The sequence below is a fragment of the Panthera leo genome, chromosome A1, assembly GCF_018350215.1.
Source record: "Panthera leo isolate Ple1 chromosome A1, P.leo_Ple1_pat1.1, whole genome shotgun sequence".
Classification (NCBI taxonomy): domain Eukaryota; kingdom Metazoa; phylum Chordata; class Mammalia; order Carnivora; family Felidae; genus Panthera; species Panthera leo.
In genome coordinates this window covers 145,094,002-145,106,754 of record NC_056679.1, presented here as the reverse complement: position 1 = coordinate 145,106,754, position 12,753 = coordinate 145,094,002, and the positions used below count along the sequence as shown (strand labels likewise).

The following is a 12,753-nucleotide window of genomic DNA, read 5'->3' as shown; positions in this document are numbered from 1 at the left end:
ACTGCTTGAGAATGTCTAACTTTGAGGTATTTCTTTTTTCCTTTTTTTTTTAAAGAATTATTTATTGTCAGATTGGTTTCCATACAACACCCAGTGCTCATCCCAACAGGTGCCCTCCTCAATGCCCATCACCTACTTTCTCCTCTTAAAAAGAGAGAATCTAATGTATCTGAAGCTAGGATAGTTCAGATGAAATATTTAAGGACAAATACAACCAAAAAAAAAAAAATACAACCTAACTCAGTGATTTATAGGAAGTAAATAAGTTTAATGTGTTGAAAGCATTGAGAAATCTAAGAGTATATTATTTACTCTTTTATTAACTCACTGACTTTTTGTAACTCACTAAGTAATTAAAAGATAAATAACATTTTCCATTAAAAACCAAATTTGGTTATTCTTTGCAATTGGTTATAACATTGCATGGGACCTCATAGGATTCAGTAAATGTATGGTTTCTGTTTAATGCCACACCTACCAATTTCCTTTCTTGTCTTTCTTTCTTTCTTTCTTTCTTTCTTTCTTCCTTCCTTCCTTCCTTCCTTCCTTTCAGATTTTATTAAGTGATCTCTATACCCAATGTGGGGTTCAAACTCACAACCTCAAGATCAAGAGTTGCATATTCTGCCAACTGAGCCAGCCAGGTACCCCCACATCTACCAGTTTATAAATTGCCTTGACCTTTTGCAAAACTTAATTCAAGCTTGGGGGCCTTAATTGTTCAATATGATTTGGACATCAATCAAGCAAAAAGAATTTATTTCATAAGCAATAAAATATGTAGTTTCCAGTTGATAGTCTGGTTGGTGACAACCCTCCCCTTTCAACATTATCACTTTTTTTCTTTTTTTCTAATCTTTTATTTATTTTTAAGAGAGAGGGAGAGAGAGAGCAGGTACATGTGAGCAGGGGAGGGGCAGAAAGAGAGGGGAACAGAGGATCTGAAGCAGGCTCTGCATTGACAGCAACAAGCCCAATTTAGGACTTGAACTTACGAACTGTGAGATCATGACCTGAGATGAGATCATGACCTGAGCTGAAATCTGACACTCAACTGACTGAGCCACCTAGATGCCCCCAACACTATCACTTTTGATCCACACTACTATTGTGTGTGGTAAGCATGTCAGATTTATCTCTATTTTAATACAGGAGAAGTTGAGACTGAAGACTTCAAATGACATGCACAAAGTTACTTTGCTGTGAAGTCATTGTCAGGACTAGGACTGAAATCTTCTGATTTCTAGGCCAATGTTCTTAATTCTGTAGCTGTGTTTCCATACACTTTTCCTGAAAGAACTGAAGGAGGTGACATAGTATGAAATCAGGCCATCTTAAAGTGGCTCCATTACTAATGTTTCTATTTAATGTGGCATAAGAAATGGTTTTTTAGTGTTTATTTATTTTGAGAGAGAGAGTGAGAGGGAGAGAGAGGGCACATGTGCAAATGGGGAAGGGCAGAGAAAGGGAGAGAGAGAATCCCAAGCAGGTCCCTGCTGTCAGCACAGAGCCTGACATGGGGCTCAAGCTCATGAACTGTGAGATCATGAACTCCTGAAATGAAGAGTCGGACGTTTGACTGAGCCACCCAGGTGTCCCAAGAAATGTTTTATTAAAAAAGAAAAGTGCTATTCCTTTTGACAAAACTTTGAAAATCATTGCTGTGTATCATTGTTGCTGCTGCTTTTGTTTTGGGATGGAAGCTCTAAGTCTAATTAATCAATGTTAACTCTACAAAATAATAAAAAAAAGTCTGTGATTCCTGATATACTTGGTGCATTTAAATCATCTATCTTGTCGTGTCACATTCCTCATTACATTTAGATTAAACTCAAACTTTTTATTGTGGCCTGTAGGACCATGAATGATCTGATCCTTGCCTAAGTCTCTCTCCTATAAGACAGAGTGAAATTAATTAATAATTAGTAGACTTCAAACTCCAAGAATGCAGAGACTATGTTTATCTCATTTACCCTTGAGTCCTTAGTCACTTTGCACATAGTTGGTCCTTGGTAAGTATGTATGTATGTATTTATTTATTATTTTTAAAGTTTATTTATTTTGAGAGAGATAGAGCATGAGTGGGGAAGGGCCAGAGAGAGAGGGAGACAGAGAATCCCAAGCAGGCTCTTCACACTTGGCACACAGAGCTTGACATAGGACTAGAACTCATGAAACCTTGGGACCATGACCTGAGCAGAAATCAGGAGTCGGATGCTTAACTGACTGAGCCACCTAGATGCCCCTCTGTTTATTTTTACATGTCTTGTTATCCCAGCATAATTAGTATAGTTTTTCTCCTCAGCTTTATGGAGATATAATTGACATATAATATTGTGAAAGTTTAAAGTGTACAACATGCTGATTTTATATACTCATATATTGCAAAATGATTACCACCATAGTGTTAGCTAACACCTGTATCACTTCATATAATTACCATTTTGTGAGAACATTTAAGATCTCTCTAGTAACTTTCAAGTGTGTAATACAGTATTATTAACTATAATTACTGTGTTGTACATCAAGTTTCTATAACTTATTTTTTTAAATTTAAATGAAGTTAGTTAACATACAGTATAGTATTGGTATCAGTAGAACCCAGTGATTCATAACTTCCATATAACACCCAGTGCTCATCTCAACAAGTGCACTCCTTAATGCCCATCACCCATTTAGCCCATACCCCCACCCACCTCCCTCCCAGCAACCCTTAGTTTATTCTGTGTTTAATAGTCTTTTATGGTTTGCCTCCCTCTCTTGTTTTTATCTTTTTTTCCCTTCGCTTCACTTATGTTCATCTGTTGTGTTTCTTAAATTCCACCTATGAGTGAAATCATGTATTTATCTTTCTCTGACTTCACTTAGTATAATACACTCTACTTCCATCCATGTTGTTGCAAATAGCAAGATTTCATTCTTTTTGATTGCCAAGTAATATTCCATTGCCAAGTAACATTCCATATATGTATATATGTCTATACACACACACAATGCAATATATATATATACGTATACATATACACGTATGTACATATATACGTATGTACATATATACATATGTACATATATACATACATATATATATACAACGGAATATATATATATATACATATATACATATATATATATACATATATATATGTATATATGTATATATATATACGCACCACATTTTCTTTAACCATTGATCTGTTGATGGACATTTGGGCTCTTTCCATAATTTGGCTATTGTTGATAGCACTGCTATAACATGTGCCGCTTTAAATCAGCATTTTTATATCCTTTGGATAAATACCTAGTAGTGCAATTTCTGGATCGTGGAGTAGTTCTATTTTTAATTTTTTGAGGGACCGGCATACTGTTTTCCAAAGTGGCTGTACCAGTCTTCATTCCCACCAACAGTGCAAAAGTGTTCTCCATTCTCTGCATTCTTACCAACATCTCTTGTGTCCTGAGTTGTTCATTTTAGCCCTTTTAACAGGTATAAGGTGGTATCTCATTGTGATTTTGATTTGTATTTCTCTGATGATGAGTGTTGAGCATCTTTTCATGTGTCTCTTAGCCATTTGGATGTCTTCTTTGGAAAAGTGTCTATTCATGTCTTCTGCCCATTTCTTCACTGGATTATTTATATTTTGGGTGTTGAGTTTGAGAAGTTCTTCATAGATTTTGGATCCCAACCCTTTTTCTGATATGCCATTTGCAAATATCTTCTCCCATTCCATCAGTTGCCTTTTAGTTTTACTGATTGTTTCCTTCACTGTGCAGAAGCTTTTTATTTTGATGAGGTCCCAGTAGTTCATTTTTGCTTTTGTTTCCCTTGCCTCTGGAGATATGTCTAGTAAGAAGTTGCTGTGGCTGAGGTCAAAGAGATTGCTGCCTGTTTTCTCCTGTGGGATTTAGATGATTTCTTGTCTGACATTTAGGTCTTTAATCCGTTTTGAATTTATTTCTGTGTATGGTGGTAAGAAAGTGTTCAGTTTCATTCTTCTGCATGTTGCTGTCCAGTTCTCCCAGCATCATTTGCTGAAGAGACCGTCTTTTTTCTATTGGATATTCTTTCCTGCTTTGTGGAAGATTAGTTTGGTATATAGGTTCTGGGTCCATATCTGGGTTCTGTATTCTGTTCCATTGATCTATGTGTCTGTTTTTGTACCAGTACCATGCTGTTTTGATGATTATAGCTTTGTAATACAACTTGAAGTCCAGAATTGTGATGCCTCCAGCTTGGTTTTCTTTTCAACATTACTTTGGATATTTGAGGTCTTTTGTGGTTCCATATAAGTTATAGATGGTTTATTCTGGCTCTGTGAAGAATGCTGGTGCTATTTTGATTGGGATTGCATTGAATGTACAGATTACTTCGGGTAGTATAGACATTTTAACAATATTTAATTTTCTAGTTCATGAGCGTGGAATGTTTCTCCATTTTCTTTGTGTTTTCTGTAGTTTCTTAAAATTTTTTTTAATGTTTATTTATTTTTGAGAGAGAGAGAGACAGACAGACAGACAGACAGACAGTGCGAGTGGGGAGGGGCAGAGAGAGAGAGGGAGACACAGAATCTGAAGCAGGCTCCAGGCTCTGAGCTGTCAGCACAGAGCCCAAGATGGGGCTCAAACTCACGAACCATGAGATCATGACTTGAGCCGAAGTCAGATGCTTAACCGATTGAGCCATCCAGGTGCCCCTCTTCAATTTCTTTTATAAGCTTTCTATAGTTTTCAGTTTTCAGATCTTTTACCTCTTTGGTTAGGTTTATTACTAGTTATCTTAGGGTTTTTGGTGCAGTTGTAAATGGGATCAGTTCCTTGATTTCTCTTTCTGCTGCTTAATTATTAGTATATAGAAATGCAACCAATTTCTGTATGTTGATTTTATATCCTATGAATTTACTAAATTCATGTATTAGTTTTAGCAGATTTTTGGTGGAGTCTTTTGGGACTTATGCGTCATCGAGTATTGTGTCATCTGCAAAGAGTGAAAGTTTGACTTCTTCCTTGCCAAATTATATGTCTTTTATTTCTTTTTGTTATCTGATTGCTGAGGCTAGGACTTCCAGTACTATTTTGAACAACAGTGTTTAGAGTAGACATCCCTGTCGTGTTCCTGACCTTAGGGCCAAAGCTCTCATTTTTCCCCATTGAGGATGATATAAGCTATGGGTCTTTCCTACCTGGACTTTATGATGTTGATATATGTTCCTTCTGTTCCCACTATCTTGAGGGTTTTTATCAAGAAAGGATGCCGTACTTTGTCAAATGCTTTTTCTGCATCTGTTGAGAGGATTATATGGTTCTTATCCTTTCTTTTATTAATGTGATGTATCACGTTGATTGGTTTTTGGATATTGAACCAACTCTGCAGCCCAGGAATAAATCCCACTTGGTCCTGGTGAATAATTCTTTTAACGTACTATGGGATTCAATTTGCTAGTATCTTGTTGAGAAATTTTGCATCCAGTTTCATCAGTGATATTGGCCTGTAATTCTCCTTTTTAGTGGGGTCTTTGGTTTTGGAATCAAGGTGATGCAGACTTCATAGAATGAGCTTAGAAGCTTTCCTTCCATTTCTAATTTTGCAACAGTTTGAGAAGAATAGGTATTAACTCTTCTTTAAATCAATGGTAGAATGCCTCTGGGAAGCCATCTGGTCCAGGACTCTTATCTGTTTGGAGACTTTTGATAACTGATTCAATTTCTTTGCTGGTTATAGGTCTGTTCAAAATTTCTATTTCTTCCTGTTTCAGTTTTGGTAGTGTGTGAGTTTCTAGGAATTTGTCCATTTATTCCAGATTGCCCAGTTTGTTGGCATATAATTTTTCATAGTATTGTTTTATGATTGTATTTCTGTGGTGTTGGTTGTGCTATCTCTCTTCTTCATTCATGACTATCTATTTGGGTCCTTTCTCTTTTCTTTTTGAGAAGTCTGGCTAGGGGGTTATCAATTTTGATTATTCTTTTGAAGAACCAGCATTTAGTTTCATTGATCTGTTCTACTGTTTTTGTTGTTGTTTCCATGTCATTTATTTCTGCTCTAATCTTTGTTTTATTCTCTTCTGCTGGTGTTAGCTTTACTTGCTGTTCTTTTTCTAGTTCCTTTAGGTGTAAGGTTAGGTTTTGTATTTGGGACCTTTCTTGCTTCTTGAGATGGGCCTCAGTTGCAATGCATTTTCCTCTTAGGACTGCCTTTGCTGTATCCCAAAGGGTTTGGACTGTTGTGTTTTCATTTTCATTTGCTTCCATGTTTTGTTTTGTTTTGTTTTAATTTCTTCTTTAATTTCTTGGTTAACCCATTCATTCTTTAGTAGGATGTTCTTTAACCTCCATGTATTTGAGGGCTTTCCAAATTTTTTCTTGTGATTGATTTTAAGTTTCATAGCATTGTGATCTGAAAATATGCATGGTAGGATCTGTCTTTTTGTACTTGTTGAAGGCTAATTTGTCACCCAGTATGTGATCTGTTCTGGAGACTGTTCCATGTGCACTCGAAAAGAATGTATATTCTGCTTTAGGATGAAATGTTCTGAATGTATCTTTTAAGTCCACTTGATTCAGTGTGTCTTTCAAAGCCATTGTTTCCTTGTGGAAATTCTGCTTAGATGATCTGTTGTTGTAAGTGGGGTATTAATGTCCCCTACTGTTATGGCATTACTATCAGTGAGTTAGTTTCTTTTTCTTTCTTTCTTTCTTTCTTTCTTTCTTTCTTTCTTTCTTTCTTTCTTTCTTAATGTTTATTTTTGAGAGAGAGAGAGACAGAGACAGAGAGAGACAGAGGGTGAGCAGGGGAGGGCAGGGATAGGGAGACAGAGAATCTCAAGTAGGCTGCAGGCTCTGAGCTGTCTGCACAGAGCCCAACATGGGGCTCAAGCTCACAAACCATGAGATCATGACCTAACCTGAAGTTGCACACTTAACCAACTGAGCTACCCAGCTGCGCCTCAGTGAGTTTCTTTATGTTTGTTTTTAATTCTTTTACATATTTGGGTGTTTCCAATTTGGAGGCATAAATATTTACAATTGTTAGCTCTTCTTGATGGATAGACCCCTTAATTATGAGGTATGCCCTTCTTCCTCTCTTATTAGAGTCTGTTTTAAAATCTAGTCTGTATGATATGAGTATGGCTATTTCAGCTTTCTTTTGACATCCATTAGCATGATAGATCGTTCTCCCTCCCCTCATTTTCAGTCTGCAGGTGTCTTTAGATATAAAATGAGGCTCTTGTAGGCAGCATATAGATGAATTTTGTGGGTTTTGTTTTTTTTTCTTTTTAAATTTTATTTTTTTAGTTTACATCCAAATTAGTTAGCCTATAGTGCAACAATGATTTCAGGAGTAGATTTCTTAATGCCCCTTACCCATTTAGCCCATACCCCCTCCCATACCCCCTCCAGTAACCCTCTGTTTGTTCTCCATATTTAAGAATCTCTTATGTTTTGTCCCCTTCCCTGTTTTTATGTTATTTTTGCTCCCCTTCCCTTATGATCATCTGTTCTGTGTCTTAAAGTCCTCATATGAGTGAAGTCATATGATATTTGTCTTTCTCTAATTTCACATAGCGTAATACCCTCCAGTTCCATCCATGTAGTTGCAAATGGCAAGATGTCATTCCTTTTGATTGCCGAGTAATACTCCATTGTGTGTGTGTGTGTGTGTGTGTACACACACCACATCTTTATCCATGATGAATTTTGTTTTTTAATCCATTCTGATACCCTGTGTCTTTTGATTAGAGCATTTGGTCCATTTACATTCAGAAATATTGTTGAAAGATGAGCCCCTGCTTCAACTGAAAGTGGCCATTGACCTTTCAAGCTTTTGAGAAGTGATGCAATAGAATAGTATTTCAAAGAAAAATGGTTATCGAAATTTGGGATCTGTTTTTCCCTCCCTGTGGTGCTAGCCCTGCGGGGGAAATCGCCAAGAGGAGAGCTCTTGGGACTGCAGGCACCGAGGTTGGCTGTCCAGCACCACCCGAGTACATAGGTAAGGGCACCACTTCAGCAGTCAGAGCAGGCAAACTGTGCGTGACCGCGCCTGCGGGGGACTTTGCCATCCGTCCACCTTTGATCTGGGGAGGAAAAACCAGAAGCTCCGCATCCCCTCCCCCTCCACCAATTCGGATACCCTCCAGAGACTCGTTTTGGGGTTCTCACTGACTTCCAAGAAGGACGCGTGCCCCTCTCTGGTCCCGGCATGGGCAGCTACTTGTTTTTGCTGCGCTGACCCCTTTCCCATGACCCTACGGTGCCTCGAGTCCTCCGGGAATGGAGTGGAAGGGACGCAGAGCCAGTGTGGGACCTCAGGGTCCACGGAAGAGCCGTCCCCGGAGGCGGCACGTCTGGCGAAGGCTCTATAGGAACTCAGTCAAACAGGTTGGTACTGGGGAAGTATGACTGTTAATGAAGCCAAGGAGAAATTTAAAAAGGCACCAGAAAGAACTTTCTTGATTAGAGATAGCTCTCATTCAGACCACCCACTAAAAATATCTGTTAAAAGATCAGCTGGACCAACTAATCTGCGAATTGAATACCAAGATGGGAAATTCAGGTTGGACTGTATATCATATGTCTCAAGTCCAAGTTTAAATAGTTTGACACTGTGGTTAATCTGATCGACTACTATGTTCAGATGTGCAAGGATAAGCGGACAGGCCCAGAAGCGCCCTCGAACGACACGTTCACTGTTATCTGACCAAACCACTCTACACATCAGCCCTGCCTCTGCAGCATCTCTGTAGACTCTCCGTTATGGAGATGCACCAGTATCATCTGGGGACTGCCTTTACCAACAAGACTAAAAGATTACTTGGAAGAATATAAATTCCAGGTATAAGTGTTTCTCTTTTTCTAAACATGCCTCCTATAAAGTATCTCCGAATGCAGCTATGTTAAAAAAATAAATAAAATAAAAAATAAAAGAACCAAAACTTGAGTCACTACTCTGGACAACTATGGGGAATTCTAAAAACAGCTGAAGTCCATCTAATTTAAATGTGTGAGGAGGTAGCTAGGTATTTAAAGTTTTCCCAAATGTTTTCACCTGAGTGATGCTTCCCTTCCTAAGGCTGACCAAGACCAGCAGATCCTTTTAAGTTGAAAGCAAAATGCCGTGAGTGGAGGCTGAAGGAACATTTTATCAGAATGCCTTGCCTTCCCCAGGTTTCTGTTTGTTAGGTGGAAGGCCCAGGCCCTGGTAGTAGAGAGAGAACTCCACGCAGGACCACTGAAGAAGTAGAAGCAACAAACTGATGCAGGCTTAGCTTTAATTTCACATGCCTGGTGATCAGAGTCTACTTGAGGACATTTTCTGTTTTTGCGTTCTGGATGTACCTAGGTGTTTCATTAAACAGATACTGCTTGTGAGTATCCTTCTTTTTATGCAATTAACCAAATCAGTCAAAAAAGTGACCACGAAATCCTGAATTTGACTTTTTACTACATATATGAACTCTCTCATGTGAATGAGTACCATAGTAATCCATTTTAAGGGAGCCTTATTTCAGAAATGTTTCAAACTGGTGCAAATGGAAAAGACTTTGTTTTTTCCTTTAAGGCTAAAGACAAGAAGGTTGTGCTCTACAGATGCAACTCAATCCCTGTTAATAAAACCATGTAGATACAGGCATTTTATCCTTTGAAGTAGCTGTATCCCAACCTGTTGCCATTGACTTTTGGGAAATGGCTTTAGAAATTTCCAAGTTGTCCTTGAATTGTGTGACCATGTAGAATACTTCGACTTAATTTTCTTCCAGAGATAGGGGGATACCTGCCTGTGTTTCAAAGTGTTTATTTACTGCTGTTACTATTTGATTAGAATGTATTAAATAAAAATACTTGGCTTAAAAAAAAAAAGAAATAATGTTGAAAGATGAATTTACCATTCTTACCTGTAGAGCTGTTGTTTCTGGTAATGTTCTCTAATTCTTTGTAGTTTTTGTTGCTTTGCTCTTCTTTTTATTTTTCTCCACTCACAGAGTCCCCCTTAAAATGTCTTGCAGGGCTGGATTAATGGTCATGGACTCCTTTAGCTTTTGTTTGTCTGGGAAACTCCATCTATTCTGAATGACAGGCTTGTTGGATAAAGAATTCTTGACTGCATATTTTTTCCCATTCAGCACATTGAATATTTTCTACCACTTCCTTCTGGCCTGCCAAGTTTCAGTGGATGGGTCTACTGCTAACCTTATGTGTCTATTCTTGTAGGTTAAGGGCCTTTTGTCCCTGGCTGTTTTCTGAATTCTTTCTTTGTATTTTGCAGGTTTCGTTATGATATGTCATGGTGCTGACTTGTTTTTGTTGATTTTGAGGGGAGTTCTCTGTGCCTCTGGGACTTGGATGTCTGTTTCCTTCCCCAGATTAGGGAAGTTGTCAGCTATAATTTGTTCAAATAAACTTTCTGTCCCTTTTTCCCACTCTTCTGGGACTTCTATGATATGGATATTGTTTTGTTTATGGAATCACTAAGTTCTCTAAGTCTCCCCCTTGTGATCTAATAATTTCGTCCCCCTCTTCTTTTCAGCTTCATTATTTTCCATAATGTTATCTTCTGTATCACTTTTCTTTCCTCTGCTTCTTCAACCCTTGTTGTGACTATATCCAGTCAGTATTGCCTCTCAGTTATAGCATTTTTTTATTTCAGCCTGACTAGTTTTTAGGTCTTTGGTCTCTGTAGCAAGGGTTGTCTGATGTCTTCTGTGCTTTTTTCAAGCCCAGCTATTAGTCATATTACTGTTGTTCTAAATTCTTGTTCAAATATTTTGCTTATATCTGTGTTGAGCAGGTCCCTGGCTGTGATTTCTTCTTGACCTTTCTTTTGGATTGAATTCCTCTGTCTGGTCCTTTTGGTTAAGTTTCTGTCTTTTACATGTTTTAAAAGCTCATTATGGGGCGCCTGGGTGGCTCAGTCGGTTAAGCGTCCGACTTCGGCTCAGGTCATGATCTCGCGGTCCGTGAGTTCGAGCCCCGCGTCGGGCTCTGTGCTGACTGCTCAGAGCCTGGAGCCTGTTTCAGATTCTGTGTCTCCCTCTCTCTCTGACCCTCCCCCGTTCATGCTCTCTCTCTGTCTCAAAAATAAATAAACGTTAAAAAAAAAAAAAAAAATTTTAAAAGCTCGTTATGTTCCCTGCACCTGAGTGTACTTCTGAGAGTCATACACTGTCCGGGGCCTGGCCCTTCAGGAAGTGTTTCTGGTATATGCTGTGTGCACTCTGCTGTTGTGTTTTCACTGCTCTTTCCCACCAGTCAGTCTACTGCAGAGCTCATCCTTGATTGCAGGGGGGACTGTTTGGACCTTTAACTAGGTGTGCTTTGATTCGTTTTTTTGAAGTAAGCCTGGAAAAAGGGGGGAAAGAACCCAAAAAAAGAGAACAGGAAAGGGAACAACAATAAGAAAAACCAAACAGAGAATCAAGAACTTACGGTTTTTCCAAAGAAAAGGGGAAAAAAGAAAAAGAAAGAAAAGAATAAAAAGGCCTGGTCCAAAGAGAGAGAGAGAGAGAGAGAGAGAAAAGGAAATGAAAAAAACAAATAAGAAACTATGAGCCTGATTCCAAAAGAAAAAAGTAAGAAGAAAGAAAAAATAGGAAAAAAAAAAAAAAAAGAATTAACCCTTGTCCTATTTTCACCAGAACTACAGGTATCATTTTGAAGCACTCGATTTTCAGTACACTTGGTGCATGGGGGGTGCTGGCTGTGCTAGTCCTCTAGAGGAGACATCTGCTGTGTTGGCTCAGAGTAAGTCTTGTCCCAGTAAATAAGCAGTTGCCAGGCACATGGTGGGGGAGGGTGGGGTGATGGGGGAGGTGGGGGGTGTGTGGTTTGGTGTATGCAGGTCCCACCTCCATTGGGGGCCATTGTGTTGCTCTCTGAAGTTATACTGTATTTGTCTTGGGGGAAAATGGTGCCACCCCAATCTCTCATCCCTGGACACGTGATCTCGCAGCTCTCACTGTTCTAGCAGCCATCACAGAATGGCAAAGACAGTCAGCTTGCCCAGTGCCACAACTCTCCTGCTTTTTTCTTTGGCACGCGGCTGGGATTCAAAACCTGATGTCTTAAAGGACCTGCCCCTGCATAGATCTGCCCCCCTCCACTGTAGTAGAATCTCTCCACGCTGTCTGAAGCTCCCTGAACCTGAAAAACAGTCCCATGCCTGTATAGTTTGCAGAATCAATAGTGTAGCACCGCCAAAGGCAGCAAAGTTAAATTCCTTCTGGGTGTGCCTCTGTCCCCTATTGATGAAAGGCCTTTGGTGCCTGCAGGGTCTTTTATTAGGGAGGCAATATACCCTTTTCTAAAAGTACTCCAGGAAGGGGAAGCCTCTCTCTGATTGTACCCCAGGGACCAGGCACCACAGCTCCCTTCCAGAGAAAGTTGCTCACTTCTAAAACCTCAGAGTTTGTGCTCCAAATGCTCTTTGCAACACAAAGACCCCTGTGGCACTCAGTACCTCCTGTTCCCAATTCCATGGTCACTAGAGATTTCCTCTTGTGTGAACTGGATGCCACACTTTCTCAACCTCTGTCTTTCTCTCCCTTTTGTTTCTCCATGAAAAGAGTTCCCTCCTGTCTGTGGCACCACCGTTTTTCTTTCCCCCAACTCACATCCACACACTGTACACCTGCCATGCTGTCTCCCTCCAACAGTGGAGATCCTTTCTCCATTCCACAGATCGATTTCCTGGGTATTCCAAGTGATCTGACCTCAATATAGCTGTGTTTGAGGGATGAGGAAAGCCCAGTCCCCCACGTC

General features: G+C 39.4%; 1 protein-coding gene and 1 pseudogene across 3 annotated transcripts in view; both read left to right on the top strand.

Annotated features, from left to right (window-relative positions):
• SSBP2 (single stranded DNA binding protein 2) overlaps positions 1-12,753 on the top strand; it is a 316,598-nt gene that overhangs the window by 21,850 nt on the left and 281,995 nt on the right. The window lies entirely within an intron of this gene.
• On the top strand, positions 8,238-9,137 carry LOC122222240 (annotated as a pseudogene).